General features: G+C 38.2%; 1 protein-coding gene across 1 annotated transcript in view; it reads right to left on the bottom strand.

Annotated features, from left to right (window-relative positions):
• The window catches only part of b3gnt2b (UDP-GlcNAc:betaGal beta-1,3-N-acetylglucosaminyltransferase 2b), a 40,375-nt gene extending 20,353 nt beyond the window's left edge, over nucleotides 1-20,022 (bottom strand). The window contains exon 1 of the mRNA XM_042501907.1: nucleotides 19,766-20,022. The gene's annotated coding sequence lies outside the window, so the exon portion shown is untranslated. The remainder of the gene's footprint in view (nucleotides 1-19,765) is intronic.
• Between the last annotated feature and the right edge of the window lie 348 nt (nucleotides 20,023-20,370).

Raw genomic sequence — 20,370 nt, 5'->3', positions numbered from 1 at the left:
ATGGGCCATTTTAGTGCCACTCCCACACCGCTGCACTGATCTGGTGTCAGTGCATCTTACCTCCGGTGGTCGTGTTGCTGCACGCACGTCTGCAGCGCTCCACATCTATCAGGGAGCTAAAACTGCTTTTCTGCACCGTTTTCTGTCGTTTACAGAACGACGCCTCAATTAAGTGGAAGTGTGCTTTAAGCCGTTAAGTTATGCTGTTCCTTTTCAGACCTTGCATGAACTTTTTTTTTGTTTTTTTCCACATTATAGTCTGTGGAGAATAAAACAGTAGTGAATAAAAAAACATGAGGTTTATAAAATAACCAGAGTCTAAAATAAACACAAGTGAGTCAATGAACAGTCAGACAACAAATCTGTTAACTACCTGAAACTATGACTGACATCAGTTTTTCTTGTGCTGCATTCAAACGCCTTCCACAGGTAAGAAATTGGTAAAAAAAAAAAAAAGTTGTGAGAATAAATCTGAAAATCAATGTAAAAAACCCCACAAAAAAACAGAAAATATATCGGAAAATTAATTTAATTAAAAATATTAGAAAATTACAAAAAAGGGGGCAAATGTATATTAAGATTATTTTAATTCAGTTTTTTAAAATATGTTGGAGAATATATAATGGATTTTTTGGGGAGTTTTTTGCGGGTAATTCCCTTGTTTATTTTCTTTATTTTACTTTCCTTTTTTCATTTTCAGGTAATTTCCTTGTTTTTGGGGTTTTTCTTTAATAGTTCCTGTGTCATTTTGGGGTTGTTTCTTCATAAGCTGTTTGTCTCCTTCTTCCCACGTCTTTAAAAGAAATCACGCCAATTTGCTCAGGTTTCAAAGGGTTAAACTAAAAGAAACAACATCTATAATCTTAAGCTTTTGCCAAAAATGACGTGGAAAGCTCCCAGGTTAATCATTAACCCGGCGTTTCTACAGGCTAGATATGAGGTGGCAGCAGATTAGGAGGACATATCACCTTTCACCGAGCTGCGCTGACGTACTCACGCCGTCTGAAACTTTCTCTTAAAGATTATCCAGAAATGTTAGAGGGAATATGAGCAGGAGAGTTAATCATGGGTTCAGTGTGTCTGTAGTTTGTGAGTGACTCGGTGACTCTGATCTGAACACTGTGTACTCTGGACTTTGTGCTCATGAAAGAAAAATACTTCTTAAACTTTACTCTTTGATTTGTTCAGAAACTTAACACCTTTAATTCCTGAACCGTCAAATCTGACAATTTGATTTTACTTTTTAAAAAATCGAGGATACAAATTGCCTTGAAAAATTGAGGTAAATAAAACTTAATTTACGTATACTTTATACCTTATGTTAATTTAGTGAAGGAGTTGCAACATAAAAATGTTTAATTAAATCAATCTCAGTTTTAATCGATCAAAGTTTTAAAAGCTTCAGTAAACCATGTTTACTCTGCTGTATCTGTATTCTTTTGGTTGCAAAATAGTCAATCATATTTGTATTTTCTAAAACATGTTGACAAACACAACATCAGAGATTTCCTAACTTCATCTTTGACAAAATCCTTTTTGTTACCATCAAGTTAAGTCACACTAACAATTTCAAAATTAAGTAAATATAGATATATAATCAAAAAATTAATAATTTCTTGAACTTTTTTTGGTCATTTTCTTCTGTGTTTCTGTTTTGGACTTTTCTTTTTTGGACTTTTTTCTAAAGGTAATTTTCTTTTCACTAATTTCTTACTGTTTTTTGAGCCATGTGTTGGTAAGTTGGCCGTTGCCTTTTCCCCATGTTATGAGTTAATTATTTATTTATATATTTATTTATTTTATCTTATTTTTGCTTGTTTGTTCTTTAAACACAGATGCTATTTGTTATTTGTAAAACTGAAAATTAAAATACTTTTTTCCAAAAAAAAAAAAATCTAAGGGATCCAAAACAAGATTGTTTTTTATGAAAAAAAAAAACAAAAACCTGTATCAGCCTAAATCCAACATCAGTGGTGCTATAATTCAGACACTCCCCAATAATAACTAGGCTTAATCATGCTACAATCTTTCTCCACCATGTCAATCACTACCTGTCAAGCAGAATTAAAAATAAACTTGCAAAAAGACAGAAATGCCAAAGGCGTGTGAGGTCTGCTGACAGACCAGATCATTTCTGAATGGCCTCACTGCTGCAGGGCTTTCGTAACGGCTATGGATAACTGCATCAGGAACACACAGCAAGTCTTTAATTGAAATGGGCCTAATATTTCAGTTCAAGGTCATGTTAGCTGCCATTTCTGTTCACAGCTGAGAACACAACTAATGAAGCAGCAATGATTAACAACCTGTTTTTTTTGGTGTGCTGATTTTTAGTAGCAGCTGCTGAATTAGAGAAGTGTTCTGGTCATTGTTAAACGCTGTATGCAAAAAGGCTGTGCAGGTATACAGGTGTGCACTCTGCACTCAGCAGACAAACTGTGTGAGAGGAGTTTGTGATCAGCTCGTGAACACACACACTCAGCGAAGCACACGGTGTGACAGAGGCCAGCAGAGCATGTGAAGCAGAGTCACACTGCTGAGTGCTCTGTGTGTGTGTGTGTGTGTGTGTGTGTGTGTGTGTGTGTGTGTGTGTGTGTGTGTGTGTGTGTGTGATATAAAGAGGCAGCACAGCGACAAGTGGGGACCCCCGAGGCCACGTCAGGTCTCTGGACAAAGTTCAAAATTCAAACAAGAGGGACGTCTGACCGATAAGAGAGGAGCAGGGTGAATGATAAAGCCAAATCATCCATGGCTTTTATCTGAGGGGGTCCCACCTTAGTCTTCACTAAGTATTGGACACGTCTCTGAATTGCAATTTATTCCAATTTCCATTTTCCTCCCAGTTATAGGACACACACAAAAAAACAGGGCCTATCCGTGTTTTACTCAGTCCATTTTTCTCATGTTTTACTTCTTAAATTTCAGTGTGACGTCTTTACCGAGAAAAAAAAGAAAGGCACAGACCACCCATGCCACGCTAAAAATGCATCTGCTGGAAATACTGCAGGCCTATATGTGTCCTACAAGTGGTCTATGAATATATACAGAGGAGTATTGGTTACACAAACAGAGCAGAATCATGACATCTCATTTAACAACGTCTTACTAAGTTATTTCTCAAATTTGTCCCGGAGAAATGTCCCCTCACAGAACTGCAGTCCGACAGTAGAAGTACCTTTGTGCTTTTAACAGCCTTAAAAAACCCATTTACAGCAGGGATACTCAACTTGCTTTTCTTTGAGGGGCACTTTTGGAAGTTGACAGGTGGCCTGGGGCCAGTCACTGCAGTACCATCAATGATACTAGGATTTTAGGACGTTTCAAGGATTTTAGAACATCTGAAGGATTTTAGGACATTTCAACGATTTTGGAAATTTCCAGAATTTCAGGACATTTCTAGGATTTTCAGACATTTCTATTTTAGGACATTTCTAGGAATTTAGGACATTTCTTGGATTTTAAGGCATTTAGGATTTTTCGGACATTAAGGTCTTAGCTGGGACCTCTGTCAGGGGGAGTGGGGGATCCTCTGTTGGCCCTTTTTTTTACTACTCAAGCTCTATTATGATGCTGTTTTATGCCCTCTGGCGCCTTAACTACAGAAACAATTACCAGTGTGAATCACTTTCTTTACAGTGAATTAGAAAAAAAAGTTTTGGGGGGGGGGCACCCGGCATACCAGATTTGGCCCAAAGCTATATATCACTAATTTACATGATTTAGTTCTGCATCATGTGTCCTTGCAACAAACTGTTTCATGCAGAGAAAATCCAGAAATGAAAGTAGCCACTGTTCTTTCTGCAACAAATATTAGACCTGCCAACAAAGAACAATCATTTTTTGGCTGCTATTACACCAGCCAGCCATACTTGTCATTGCTGAAGTGCAAATTTCAATTAGAAAAACATAATTTAACAATAAAACCAACAGCAAGTATAGTGTAGAGCATTCAAAAATCTTCCAAAATCTAAAAACTAAAAGCACACGACCAGACATCCATGCCATGCTAAAAATGCACCTGCTGCAAATACGGCCAACCTAACTGTGTCCTGCAAATGGCCTGAGAATATGTAGAGAGGAGTATTTGGTTACACAAAGCTGAATCATTATATTGCATGTCTCCCTGTCAGAAATAGCCTCCATAAAATGTTTTATGATTCTGGTTCATCAGGATATTTATTTTAACTTTACATTTATCTCTTTTTTTACTTTTTAATTGTTGCACATTTTATTTCATGCATTTTGTAAAACATTTCAGTCAGCCATTTCTGTTATATAAATAATTCCCTTTTTGCACACACTGTCGATCCTGCACCTGTGTAGAAAATATACCAAAGAGGTGATTTTGAGCTCCACTTGACAAAAGTCTGAGGAATATAAGAGGATGTTACCGCATGAGGGAATGTGGGCCTTATAGCAACACGGTGCGAGCAGAGAGCGCCATAAATAGCCTGAGGGTTGAAACTGAGAGAGGTGCCGTCTGAGCTGGAGTCTGCCCACCAAATATCGACAGTCAACACCAGTATTCACAAAGGGCTAAAGGTCCCACTGCAGCTTTTACAGTTAGTCACAGACACGTGGGCTTGACTAATGATTTTGTTGGCTTTTAAAAGTGTTTTAAAAATTATTTTCAGTCAGATGCACACAAAAAAGTCTGGTTGAACATCCCGTTGCATGGTGGACATGTCTCTTTGAGACAAAAAGATCCAGTTGCTTTGATTGAAAGTGGAGGTCAGGTCTGTGATGACTCAGTGTGCCTACAGATGATTGTGTTTTGCTCAGTGACACTTCAGCCGAACCTGATCCCCCGGCCTGTAACAGTGTAGCTAAAACAACCTGGTACAAATTGCAGTACCATTCATGTCCCTCAGTGTCTTTGTAAGGGGACAGTTCACACCAAATCAAAAATGCATATCCTTCCTCTTGCCTGTAGTGCTGTTTACCAATAGACTGTTTTGGTGTGAGTTGTAGAGTGTTGGAGAATTCGGCCTTCTCTACAAAATAATGGAAGTAGATGACACTCTGGGTGTCAAAGCACCAAAAAATAAATACATCTGAAAACTCAACAGCATTGTCTCTTTCCCAGAAATCATGACCCTGTTACTCAAAATAATCCACGGACCCTGTTGTGAGCAGTTTCATGTAGAAACTATTTTCTTTCTACGGACCTTCACCCACCAACCGGATCACTGCACAGACAGAGGTGTGCATCTGCTGGTAGCTCACCAAGCAACAAAGAGCTAGCTAAAGCCTTGTTCCCACTGCACAAAAAAGGCAAACATCTGGCTTTTTAATGCAACGAGAATGTATACAATCAATGTCTCTGCAGTAAAAATTAGTTTCTAATCACCATCGATCATTCACCTCGTCAACAGGTGCGGAGCAATCGTGCCGTCACTAGTTACACTCACTCTCCACCTAAGCAGCGTTAAAACACATAAATGTGTGATCTGTAGAGAAACCACTGAAAAGTCTCCACAGACCTCGCATCATGCTCCTGATTCTTTCTAACTTTCGTTTCATAAAATGTTGGTGGAACAAAGAGAAACTGACATCAGCAGACAATAATCAGGACACACACACACACACACACACACACACACACACACACACACACTGAAAATAGAAAGGAATTTCTAATTATCAACAAAGACTTGTCACTTCGACTCTGCACGCCAAAGGTCACCTCTCTTTGTGCCGTGACTCGTCCCCTCACACTCACCCTAATCTAAACTTAAAGGAGTGTGACATTGTGTGTGTGTGTGTGTGTGTGTGTGTGTGTGTGTGTGTGACCTGAGTGACAAACACTGTCCCTGTCAATGCTCAGCTAATGCATTACATAAAACATACCTCGTGTGACACATGACTCACAGTGTGACCTCATGAGCAAAGACGTTGTGTACGTACTGTATGTACAGCGGCAACATTAGTCCTGTACTCTATACTGTCATGATGAAACCTTTCAGGATTAATAGCTGCAGGAGCTGTGATACACAATAGATAGTCGGGATTAATGGCATTATGAGGCAGAGTTACAACCGTGGATACAATGGCTTTAGAGTAAAAACCTATAAAAATCCACCTTTTGACAGTATTAAATAACATAAAGCACAGTTTATCATGTAAAACCAGCTTCTTGTGGGTCATGATATAACTGGTGGCCAAATGCAGCTGCTTAGAATATGAAGCGACACTATCGTTCATTTGTAATCATGTTTCTGCCTACCTGGTGAATGAAAGTTCAACATTCACTCTTCTTCTAGCTCTGCTCATTTGTATATTCAGCTTCTAAATGCTCCTTAATGTTCACAAGTTAATTACTAACTTTGTCCGTCTGCTGACTCAGGGCGGGTAGCAGAGCGAGGCTATATCAGAGGGTTTTAGCCGCGACCCCACCCTTTGCCAACCACAGTTTTTGCCCAGGGAGGCTGAATTTGGCATGAAGGTCAAGTGCGTGCGCACGTGTGTGTGTGTGTGTGTGTGTGTGTGTGTGTGAGAGAGAGAGACAGACACACAGAGAGAGAGAGAGATTACAAATTGTCAGCACAACGGTCAATTAATCGATGTAATCATTATTTGAAAAAAACACATAAAAAATATATATATATATTATATATATTTACTATATATTATTTATATTATATATATATATATATATTCTGACAGCATTTCATAGCATATTGATTAATCAATCAAATATCACACGTTGATTTTATTCTGTACAGCAGATTAATCGATCATCAGTTAATTGCTATCATCCCTAGTTTATGCCATTTGGGTAAAATCCATAACTCATGAAGCTGCTGTTGTAGGGAGGCACCACTGGACTATTGACAGGTATTTGTGAGACTGTGTGTGTGTGTGTGTGTGTGTGTGTGTGTGTGTGTGTGTGTGTGTGTGTGTAAATGCATGAATGTGCAGATGCATGTGTGTAAGTTGTTGCAGTATGGCTGGGCGATGTGGAGAAAATCAGAAATCACAGTATTTCTCCCCAAACACCTCTATGTTGATACTGAAATGAAATTGTGGGTGTTAACACAAAATAATTGCACAATGTGATTTTTGATAAATTGCTAGAACAGTCTTTTAAGTTCAGAAAATGACGTCACTTTACTGCAATGCAGCTACAATATCACGATATTAATAAAATATAGATATAAAGCCCAGCCCTAAGTCGCAGAAAATGCAAATTCATGGTTGCTTTCCTGAAAGCAAGAGCAGCTGAGAGCGGTGAGTATGAATCGAAACTGTAAAAGCTGCAGGTCAAAAAAAAAGTCGTGTTGAGGGAAACAGATTATTCTGGAGTTTTTCAACCACAAACAGCCCTTTTCACATCGTCATGTGACCCTCTGATGTTACAGTAATATTGATAACAGTGTTTTTCCTACATAAAGAATTATGAGGTGACCTATTGATATTTCGTCTCGCCTCCAGCACTTGACAAAACTGTGACTGGGGTCTTCATGGAAAACACTTCTACCACTTGTGTTGCACTTGTATTTGTATTGTATTGTATTTGTATTGTATTTCTATCATTTATAACTGCTATTGATATAGATGAAGAACAGATCTGTCTGTTTTAGCTATACTGCAGCAAAGTGGCTACCAGCTCTATAAACACCAAAGAGAGCCAATAAGGTCATAATTAGTCTCATTTCCACTGTTTTTGGATGTTTAAACATATAGTTTTATATCTCAAACTGGCACTTACAAACACCATTGCCTACTGGAGTCAATGTTTGCGAACGCAGCTTTATAGATTTTTGAAAAGATATTCACATGTTCAAACTTCCAGGATCAATAACTACTAAGAAAACTCTTGTTAAAACACAAACAATTCCTCTTTCCAAACCCCAGTAAAGTAGACAATAAGTGACAACTTTATTTTAATCAAAACGAGATGTGATCCGAGCTCGACTGCCCTCAGTGTGCAGCCTGCTTTGAGACAAGTGCTCAGGGACCGTCTACAAAGTGCAACAACAAGAAGAGATATTATAAAAATACTAAATAACTTCATTCTGTACTCTGTAGTGTCCTTCAAATCAATTCATACACATAATTTTTAGGAAAGGTTAAAAACATTGCTTTAAAAAGTATTTTCTTGAGCCTGTTGAAGCCTCGGTGCACGTGTGCAGCCATGATCAGGATGGCACCCCTTTGTCTCATTTTAAACCAGGAAAAAAACTGGATTAGTGCTGGTTTAATACACTGACAAGGGCACCTGCGGACGTTCTTTGGGATATTTAAAGTAGGAAAAAAAACAACAATTTGATCTTCAGAATTCAAAATCCTGATGTTGAAGTTCATGCATCCTTTTTAATTGCTTTTGGGGACAATTAAAAGACTACCAAGAGTAAAAAAGAAAAGACTTCTGGCATTAACTTTGTTCCACAGCACAGTTTTATGCATTTAAGTGGACTGAGAAAAAAGCCTCCTGCAGCTGTGGGTGATGTGGTTGTTCAGCCTTTCAGTGGAAAACGGCTAATTGCAGCTAATGGCAGAAGTTATTACAGGAAGGGAAAGAAATCAGCAGAGGTGGGCAGTCTCAGGGTATTATTTATCTCAGAGTACACTTAAAAAAAAAACAAACACAAGAAAACATACACAGATTGATCGTAAGATAAGGCGAGGCAGTATATCACATGTGTGTCAATAAGAAAGATAACACAGACACAGCAGCTTTGTTTATGGTAATAATGCAACTCATAGAAATGCAGTTAGGAAGGCAAATGGGTTTGAATCCCAGGACAAATTTACATAAATGAAGCAGAAGCGAACAGAGAGAGAGATAAAAACGTATTTCCCAAATGTGCACATTTTACAGCTCCTTTGTCAGCTAAAATCCCTCCTTGGTTTTCCTGATAACAATCTGAAAATGTATACTTTACGTAATCAACATTGAGCGGGACTTGAGCTGCCTCAGCCACACCCACCTCCCGTGGGACACTTCCTCCTTCTGACATGAGCTGCACACATGACCACATTTCAAAACAGGATGCTCGAGTGTCTTCCAAGCTGCAGCTGTCTGCCTCGCTGTGTTTGTGCAACAGCGCTTTTGATCAAAATAAAATTAAGATAATCAGGTTATAATTTTTCTTCTGCATTAGGTTTGGGCGTAATTAAATAAAGGAGGTAGTGACCATGACTCAGAGATGATGAAGCCTTGAATAACCTTGACCTCAAACAACCTGAACACACATAAACAAGAGGAACCATTCGGAAACAAATTAAGAATCATTGGCTCCTGTGCAACATCAGATATGCACCTAATCAACAATGGACGGCTGTATAAAAGTCTGTCCCACATCCTCAGGGACACGAGGCAGGAAGACGGTATGGGGAAGACAGAGAGGAAGCGTGCACACAATGCTTACAGAAAAATGACACATCTCATTTCTGCACACTTTCAACAGTTTAACCTCAAATTCTGCTAACGTTCGACGTTTCTTTGCTGTGTCCAGTGAGGTTCGGCTCTTGTGAAACTGTTGGGTGACAAACTAGTTTCCTTGTAACTGTATCCTCGTGCATCTGTGTGTGTGTAATGACAATCTCTCACATGTCCTATCCTGTTGCACAAACGCTGAGGGCTCATTAACCCGTCTCACTGTCATCTCCGCCAGATAGTTTACAGAGAGGAAGGACAAAACCACCGAGCTAATTTGTCAAGCCAAGCGACTCGTAAAACGGACGCTTGGCATCTCACTAAGTGTGTCCGATACGGGAAATTAACAAACCAGGAGTTAGAGATGCTCATAACATGAACTTGTCCATCACAACTTCCCACAATCAAGGACCACAATATATAAGCTCTTTTTTTTAAAAAAAAATCTAATATGAAGTCTGCCATTATGAACAGCCTGTCACATATTTATCTATCCAAGATGTATTTTTATGTCCTGTTTCGTCGGACCAACGGTCAAAAATCCCACAATATTTAGCTTAATATCACAGAGCATTGATTAAAACAGCAAACATGCACATTAGAGAATGCAAAAACAGCAACTATTTGGCATTTATGATTAAAAATTACAATAGATCTACAATCAAAATGGTCCAGATTTCTGTTGATCAGCTAATCTATTTATCAGACATGTCTGCAGGTTTATTATTAAACTGAATACCTTTGGGTTTTGTACATTTGGTCAGAAAAAACAAGACATTTAAAGAAATCTCCTTGATCTTGGCTACTGAGACTATTAAAAAAAAATCTTATATTTTATAGACAAAACGATTGATAAAAATGATGCATGATAACGCTGCAACAATTAATCAATTCGTTTTTGTGAACTACTACGTTAATCATTAACTAATCTGATAATTAGCAATCAATTTGAGCAATTTTTTTTAAAATAAAAAATTCTTGGTGCATTTTGGGAAACAATAATCGAAAACTTTCAACAATGTCTAACATCAAAACACTAACTGGTTAAGAAAGAAAAAAAAAACAGACAATTAATTGACAATGTTAGTCGCAATCCTATCGAATATAAAACGTTTAATTGCACCTCCTGAGCAATGCCAAAAATGCCATTTCTGGTTCCCAAAAGCAGATGGAGACTCGTGACAACGAAAGCAGAACCAGTTACAACGGCTGCACGCTAAGTTTCAGGTCAAGTTCCTCCTAAAAAAAAATCCTCGCTGATTCTGCAGACTTGCACTCCTGCGGGAGACATATTCACTAATATCTAAAACTACTTTGAGATTTAATATCTCCATTATAATCAGAAACGGTCATTAATTTCTCTGAAAATGCTCTGCTGAGTGACGTCTTTCTATCATATTCGTGTCACACTGTCTCGAGCACCTCCACAATCATCAAATGTTCCTACTCCCAAAACGAATCTGCAGTCCAGGTACTCATTCTGGTGTTGCGTACTGGAAAGTGTACAGAGCAACACTTAGTCAGACTGATGAAAAAAACACTGTGTTCCTCTGGTGTCAATTTGTTTTTTTAACGGCCAAATTTTTTAACGCTCTTCAGTCATTTCATCTCAGTCTAACTGAGCATGTATGCATTACTTTCACTTCGAATTAATCAGATTTAGAGAAAAATGACCCTGAAACTTGCAAGAAGCAAAGATGGCTTCAGCATTGGCCGGGCTGGCAGAGTCTGTGGGTTGTAGACGTCTACCTACACTCAGAAAACAAATGGAAAAAAAAAATGAATGCAACGGCTTGCATCAATCTTTTCGAGTCTTTTCGAGCAACTTTTGGTGAAATCACATGCAACCAAAGCACTACATTAAGTCAGGACTATAAGCTTTTCTTCAACAACTTTGACTCACTTTACAGCATAAATGCAAATTTTATTTGAGAAAATGTCCTATGTGTCATAGTTTTGTGGCCTGCAGGTCCCGAATATGTCTTGTCTGTCTGATTTTGTCCAGGCGTGTTCAGTGGTCAGAGGAGGGGACTTTAAGTCCTGAGCTGCAGGTGGAGAAAAGTTAAATTATCAAGCCAATTTCATTTGGTTACCACAAATTGAATTTCACTTTAAATCAGAAATATCAGTTTACAGGATCAGGTTGATGCAATTATCAACATTTATGTCAACACATGGAAACAATGTTTGCAACTTAAAAAGGTTTATCTGAATCAATGAACTGAATCCAGATCGCTTTAATGAACTTTTAGTGCGCACAGCCAATACTACATCCTAAATTTAATGCAGGCTCACTGTGCAGAGCCAGCGCAACAAATGCATGTCACTCTCCTTAGACTCACTAACTTTGAACTCTGAAACTTTGCTCTGTGTGCTGAGTCCATAAAGAAATTCCACTTATATAAAGGCTCTCTGTGTGCCATTACAGGCAATGCTGGTGTCAGTTTATATCAGCCCATTAATGCCTATAAGGACTTTAAACCCACTGATGTATTAGCAGCAATCAGGACTGCTGTCGGCAAACTGACTGTAACATTATGGATTAGTTGTGTCCATGCAGCAGTATATATTATCCCTGTAAGCTGGTTTTAATGGATCTCGGAAAACAGCGGCAGCCAAGCACTTTAACAGCAGCAGCTTCATCTGACTCTGGAAAGTACACATTTGGGTTTAGGCTCATTAAAAGGCATTATTGGTGATTTTAAAAAAAGAAACAAAGCGTGTAATTTTAAACCCTGGCTCTCTTTCAAGATGAAATCTGAAGGGACATTAAAAAGCTTCTTTTGTTTTGTGTAGTTTGACTTTCATTTTGCTTTTGCGGCTTTACTGGAAAACTGATATAGTGGGTAAGCCAATTTCACATCATGGTAACAAACACAGAAAGCAAAGCAGGTCTTGCTACAGACCTCTGTTAATTTTGCTATATTTATTTAAATATTGTGTATATTCCTACTCACTGTAAATAAGAGTGCTTGAACAGCTTATTCTTTGAAACCTGAGAAAATTGGCTCGATTTCTTTCAAAAACTCTTTCAAAAAGATAAGATGAGGCAAAAACAATTGCAGGAAATTAGTCAAAAAGTACAAGAAAATTACCAAAAAAAAGTAAAATAATAAAATAAAATAAATGAATAAATAAGAGGAAAAAACTTAAACTTAAAAAGTCAGTTAAAAACAAAGAAATTATTTTTAAATTTTTTTAAAAAATTATAAAAATCCTGCAACACTATTTTAAATATGTAATCATGATCATTAAAAATACAATTTTCCACAGATTTCTTTTTTCCCCTTGACATTCTTCCCTGCCTTTTTAAAAATATTTTCTAAATCTATTTATTTCCTGCAATTTGTTATACATTTCTTACAAAGTTGCTCATTGCCTTTTATCCCATGTTTTTTTTTAAAGAAATTGCACAAGTTTTCTCAGTGTTCAAAGGTTTCAATTCTTGTGAAAGGCATCTTAAAGCAGCACGAGAAAAGTGAGGTCACTTATTTTTAATTATCAAGGTATATTTAGTCTCGCTAGCATGTTAACTACAGACAGGTCGATATACGTTTTTTTATGTAATGCAGGATAAATAAAATCTCAATAAGTTAGTTGTGGTGAATTTCCATTATTGGTAGAGTTTTAAATATTAAGTTTGGAGATTGCTGGTAAACAAACAATAAACACACACACCGACCTCAAAAAAGCACAAGATCTCCATCAAGTATTTACACATTACATAACAAATTATATAATACCATATTTAAATCAAAAGCCTCACTTCCTAAGACAGTTAAATCTTTTTTTTTTTTTACTAAAAAAAGACATGTTTGATCTCTGCTGCAATAACATGAGTTTCTTAACAAAATGTAAGGTGAAGTTATTGCAGCATGTTTAATTTCCTTTTTAGGAGTTTTAAGCACATTTGGAGGATTATCAGGATAATATTGTGAACTGCACTTTTTTTCTGGGATAATATTGACTTTAAATTTTCATACCATCCCATGAATGACGTAAACAGTATGTGTGTGGAAAACACTGATGTTTGTGAGGAGATAACCCGTGTCATGTGCTGACATTTTGGGAAATAAAGTATTTGTTGTTTACTGATGAGTGTGTACTTGAGGTGATGCGTCCGTTTCATGTTCAGCAGGTGTGGGCGCATATTTGACTCTGCCCATGTTGAAACTGAAAAGGAGCCGTTGTGGCTTATCTTACCATTTATAACCATTTCTTAACCAACGACAGCTGCACTCTCTGGTTTTACCTTGCTGTCAAATAGCCCTTTCTTTTGGCACTACTTTCTCTCAGCTGTATTCCTACGCATCCCTCTCTGCTGCGTCGGAGCAGCATTTATACAAGTTTGAAAAAAAGCTAACAAGTCAAATGGAAGTACTTTTTCCCTGTTTGCCTGCTAATGTCAGCTGAGTTTCAGTTTTTGAGCGCAAATTGGCAAAGTTAAAATCGGATTGTTCCTTATTTGACTGCAGCTTTCCCATCAACTGCAGACATTTTTCCGTTGTTCTGCATCATGACCGTACAGACAGAGCCTGTTTTGTTTGCAGACTTGTTAGGTGAGCCTTCTTTATGTTGGTTGTGATAAGGAGCTCGACTGGCCAGCAGCCAGGTAAACACATTTTCTCTGTAAACTGGAGAAAATGTTGGCTGCCATTCAAAAGTAGTACTGTGAGGTATTGTTTGACAGTCTCTCTAAACAGGGCAGATTTCTGTGTCGACATGAATGACAGCAGTGTGGTTATAGTACAGACATGATCGCATGTCCCCATAATTAGCAGCACCCCTGGGTAACTCCAGCTCTCCCGTTTGGGGTGTGCTGAATTACTGACCTTGAAATGAGAGGAAGGCTGCTGAGGAGTCTTTAAATCAGCTGCAGCTTTTAAAATGAACTAATTCATTCAACTCCTAAAAAAATACAATTCTTTCAGTCTGCTATTAATGCATATCATACACTACAAGACTGATAAATCTGACTCTCTCTTACATATAAAGACTGTGAGTTTTTAGTCACTTAAGATCTTGCAAAGACTGGGGATCTTTCAGGGTCACTATTTGCAAGACTATAACTCAATTTCTTTAGAAATCATTTCCATCCAAATTCCCTCTAAGAAATATATTCAACTTTGACAATCACATGTGTTTGCAAAAACACATAATTCTAGAAAAATTAGTTAAGACATAAGCTGTTGACAATATTCTCATTAATTTGGCATCATTATAATCCATGAATATAAACTGTATTTGTGGACAAACATTTTGGATTTTGCTGCCTCAGCTCGCGACCAGCCTTCATTGATTAATTGCAATATTTTAGTGAAAAGGAGATAGAGGCAATCATAGGGCAAAGTGTTTAAAGAAATTGAGATTTCTCACTAAAATAACCCGGATGGTGGATCAGATACACTAAACAGACTCATGATCACTTCAGGACTCAACCAGTTTCTCGTCCTTTTCCACAGTCTTAGAAAACTGAGACTTATTTAAGTTAACTCATGCGGTTTGCTGCTTCCTCTTTGGTGCTGTGCTTCACTATTTGCACAAGCCAAGACTAAATATTAAACATGTTTAAAATTTCAGCAAGTCAAGACAAGAGAAAGATTGACTTAAGACAGTCGTGAAATCACCAGCCTCCAAACTCGTCAAATTCTGAGACTTGGTCTGCAAATTCGGCCTCAGACACATACACAGAAAGTATCAGTATGATACGGAGGTAGGTGGCATCAGTTTATAACAAGGCTGGACAGCACCTGTGGCATTGGTATGACATGCCGCAAAACAGTTCCAGTTTAAAATGCTGCCTGTAATGACGTGACATAAGAAGCTGGAAAGTCCCTACAGGGCATCTGGGAGGGGTGGTAGATGGATCCAGCAAACCACAGACTTTCACCTGGGAGCCCGCCGTTCACTTTCAGTATGAACGTTGAGCAAAACCATGATGATTTTTCTAAATCTAACCACATGTTTGAGTTTCACAAACGAATAAGTGCATATGAGGTGTTGATTTTGAAAAAGACTGTACGCATCTAACAAGCAGAAACTGTACATTTGCTGTGAAAAGTCATGCATATTTGAAAAGACGCAATGCATTTAACAAGCATAAATTGGCACGCTGTCCTGGAACGTCAACAACATACACAAGAGGACACATAGTGCGTCATATGTAGATGCAAAGGGAATTACCAAGCGGCAATATTTGACAAGCTGGGGTAAAAATACTTATTGAGATCATACAAGAGCGTACAAACTGAGGAAAAAAATGTTCAATATTGGAAATTTGCAACAGTGAAATTGCTTAAAAAGATGTTTGGTCTAAGGCTGACATAGAGCAGCCCGTTTTCTGCTAATAAACAAAGTCCTGCACATGCATGGAATAACCAGCCGACTTGACTTTGACATTGGTGGTCCTGAAAACATTAGGAAGAAACTCTTATGTATATAACTGCTATTACTCATCCCTGTTCCTCTCCACTAGAAACTGTTAGTCAGCCACAGTCTGGAACGTGTTGAATAGTAATGAGGAGGGTTCAAAAGGTGGCACAGATTCGGTAAGATGAAAACATGAGAGTGGGTAGAGAAAATGTCCTCGATCCAAAAAGGTCACAGCTTGATTTATTCAACAGGTGAACGCACATCCCGTGACGGTCAAAGTGTCCTTGAGCAGGAAACTGGAGCTGCTCACCGAGCTGGAGGAGGACGACATCAGCGAGTGTCTAAAAGTGAGCACTCTGCATATTCAGTGGAGAAATTATTGGCTATTTATGCAGAGTGCTGTCTGTGTCTGAACGCCAAAATGGCTTTGAGATGATCAAACAGACTGGTGGACCATTTGGCCAATAAAAATTAACTTTTTGTGAATTTAAAATGGAAGAAAAATCAGCACTTTGGGAACAGGAATTTTAAAAAATGCCGTCCAACACCTCTGTTTCATGGATTTATAAAGAAAACAGGCTACAGCATTGGAGGTCCTGTTCATTCCTATGAAAGTTTCTCAGTAGTGGCCAGATTAGTGGCCATCCTGCAACTATTCGTTCCACCGGATGTACTGTGAACATGAGCAGATTATGACTGATTCTTTTGTTGCAAACTCATTTAAGCAAACATGGACCTGCTTTTTCCTGAGCCAAGTTTCTCCCTAACTCTCTGAGACTGAAACAGCATTTTCGGACATACAAATCAGGAGAAAATCAACTTTATTCTGAGTCTCCTTTATTCTGAGTCTCCAGAGGGGATGCAGGGTTGCATACCCTCTGGAAACCAGTTTCAAAAGTTTGCATCTTCAGGCCCCCAAAACACAGTTGTCATGTGAACGAAAAGCCAAACCGAAACCACAAGAACCGTTGCCGCGTAAACGGCCCCTCTGTCTCAGCAACAAACTCTTGAGAGACCCGGAAAGAGAAATAATCTTTTACTCGGCTGAGATGAGATATTAAGTTAGCAGATTAAAAACACTTTAAAACGAAGAGGGGGATGTGGGGACAGACAACCGCACCTCGTCCAGAAGTGTATACCACTGGCACAGCTTGTACTGCGTTACTTTTTATTTTAGAGCATCTCCTATGAAGCCGAAAAGGCTTGATTTCCGTGGTATGAAATTCACCAGATGTTCAGCATCAGTGTGTCCCTCAGAGCAAAACAAAGTAGAGACTTACAGCAGCTGAGTGTGGACAACTGCTTTCTTTCGGAGTAGTCCTCTGCTACCTTGAAAAGGGATAAAATAATTAAACTGTGCCGCTCTTCGAGAATTCAGAACTATAATCGGAAAGAATGGATCAAATCCTGATAATAAAACAAGTCATTTTTAAGTATTATTTTGTAACAGGCTGTTTTTTCTGCTGTAAAGTTGTGAATTTTAACATGGGGGGCATTTACTCTGATTTGAAGCCTGCCCCATGTGGCCATTTGAGTAACTGCAGTTTTTGGCACGTCCACACTGGCTTCATTTCTCAGCTTCGGAGGAACAAACATTAAATTTATACTCTGTGCAGTGTCGTATTTTTCAAACCTGCTTTCATTCATCCACACTATGTTCACAACACTTAAAAATGAGGTCAGAGGACGCAGCGGCGAGACAACTGCGTCCACTTACGAGACCACCAATTTCATACCAGCAGCTAACTTCCAGTTATGCCAAACCTGAAGAGGGTAAAAATGATATTATTGTGCAGCTCTTCCAGACTTTAGAAATGTTACTGGAGTGAATGGATTTTTTAGGAGTTGTGTTGCTCAAACAATTCATCCATCGATTTACAGATATCTTTTTCCTCAATCTAAGTCTACGGGAAAAAATCTTTCCGACCTCCATGGCATCACGTAATGGACACGGGTATTATAATTTCACATTTGCCCACTATGTCAAATCAGATTGCTTTATCTCTGCCATGGCAACTTGATACCGAGCCAAATGAGCAACACATTGATTCAACAAATCATCACAAAAATCTGAAATGACAAAACCTCACAAGAGTCACTTTAAATCGTTATCTGATGCAACTCAACAAAAGACATACTGAACATACTGTTCTACATCACTATCTAATAACCATGCAGGTCAGGGACTACATACCATAATAAACGGAGATAAGTCACATCTGAGATGGAGAAAATAATGCAATCATTATCATGAGTACAAGCTGATGTGCCAAACAGAAAGATATAACTGGGACAACATATGAAGCCAAGATGAAAAATCATGTGGTTTGAGATGGAAAAAATGAGCCAAAGTACCAAACAAGCCAATTATTGTGCTCCAAAATTTCACATTTTCCATATTAAATCGCATAAAAGCATACTAATCAATTCAAAAAAAGGGGGATTTATATAAATCCAAACCAGTTTATGTGACTGCTCCTCACTTTTTTTGGATTTGATTTACAAATGTTCACTGTCTGCTCCCCATTTTTATTTACCAGAAAGACAGAAACTCACCCTCCACTGGATGACAGCTACTCTACTCATCCAAATTGTGGTTTGGATTTTTTTGTCTAAACATAGCTACACTGCTGACACACACACACACACACACACACACACACACACACACACACACACACATCTGTGCAGCCAGCAACTCTGGAAAATGTTGCTCATGTGATTAAAAACTTTTATCTTGGAAAGCACATAAGGCATCACAGAGAGAAAAGAAGATAGACGAGGCAGAGAGGAGGAGAAAGAGTAAAACTGCTACTGGAGGAGGAAGCTATACAGGTTAGAAATGTAGGTTAACTGATATAAAAATCAAAAGCCCCAATCAGAAAATATTCTCTCAGATATCTCCTTCAAATATAATATAAACACTGGCCTGCTTTTCTGCCTCAAACATGTATTAAGTTTGTGTTCGAGTCTCTGACGTTTCAGGGGCACAAACTTAGTGTGTGTTTACAATGACCAGGGCAGCTACTATTTTTTATCACTGATACATTTGTTTGACATTTTCACCATAAATTGATCTATTGTTTAGTCTAAAATAAATCCAATAATAATGAAAAAATGTCTGCCACAACTTCCAAGAGCAAAATGTGACGATTTTAGACTAAATATAATTAATTTAGCTGCATTTTTAATGATGCTTAAATAGGAAAAGGGTGGCAAACAGTCACATCTGAGAAGCTGGAGCTAGGAAATGTTTGGTATTTTGGCTTTTTAAACGACTTTAACCCTTTGCAACCTGAGCAAGTTGGCTTGATTTCGTGCAAAAGCTTAGGAAGAGAGTAATGACCAACAAAAGGAAAAAAGACCCACAAATTAACAAGAAATTTGTAAAAAGTAGGACAAAATTACCTGAAAATTGTCCAAAAAAAAAAAAAAACACAAGACAAAAAACGTTTTCAAAAAGGCAAACACGACTTGGAAAAAATGATTCAAAATATAATATTTAAAAAAAAAAAAAAAAAAAAAAAAATGTATTATGTAATATGTAATTTCGATGATTTTTGACGGATTTTTTAAAAATATGTTTTTATTATTTAGAATTTACTCCAGTTTGTGTAACATTTCTGTGGCTCATTGCCTTTTTTGTCAATGTTTTTGACAGAAATGGCACCACTGTGCTCAAAGTTATAATACTTTTTAAAGGCATCTGAAAGCAGCACGAGAAAGGAGATGTCTCCAGGTTTCAAAGAGTTAAACGAATAATCGATTATGAGAACTGCTGACTGGATTTTTATCGATAAATCCGTTTCTACAGCTGGTTACAGCAGCTCAGCATATATCGGGATAATGGTGTAACTTTGATGTTTCTTTAGTCTCGCCACTAAAGTTTTAAGTTGCAGCCTGTTTGTTATTTTCTGGTTATTTTCAACATGAAAGTCGGAGTAACTTAAATTGCAACATTGTTATTTGTACTGAGACTTTTTGCCTCAGTCAGTCGTGTTGGTAGTTTACCTCCGTTAGCGGTGAGACGGTCGCCTGTTTCTCTTTAAAGTCCTGACACAAAACTCCTCCAGCTGCGGGTGAGCTCCTGTTTTCAGCCGTCCTTCTTCACCCCAACAATGGCGGAAAAGTTACATACATCCACGCCACTTCTCTCTCCGGCGGCTGAAAAAGAAACGTCGCCCTTTTTGTTTTTTTACACCGTGAGTCGCTCCTGTTTTTATTCCACCGACGACGACTGAGGGGTCTGCGGCTGCAGGCACCGACTCCGTCTTTGAGCTGCTCTCCGCGGTGATGACGCTGCTGTGGGCGGAGCGAGGCTCTCACGAGAGCACACACGCGCCGAGCGCGCGCGCGCACAGAAACCCCAAAAACTGGTTATAGCGTTATTTCATTAAGATGAGGTGTCATCATTTCAGTTTGATTTAATGGAATGCTTAATGGTTGCGTTTTGGTGGGAATTAACAAAGTACTTTTACCTACAAGTATTCAAATTTGAGGTACCTAAGAGGTTTTATTTTATGCTACTGTATTGGCTACTCTGTTGGCGGAGGAAGTATTTACATCCTTTACTTAACTGTTTGAAACTTCAGAAAATGGGCTGATGTCTTTCAAAA

This window comes from Plectropomus leopardus, chromosome 15 (assembly GCF_008729295.1).
Source record: "Plectropomus leopardus isolate mb chromosome 15, YSFRI_Pleo_2.0, whole genome shotgun sequence".
Classification (NCBI taxonomy): domain Eukaryota; kingdom Metazoa; phylum Chordata; class Actinopteri; order Perciformes; family Serranidae; genus Plectropomus; species Plectropomus leopardus.
The sequence above is the reverse complement of the archived record's forward strand: the minus strand, read 5'-3'. Positions and strand labels throughout refer to the sequence as shown.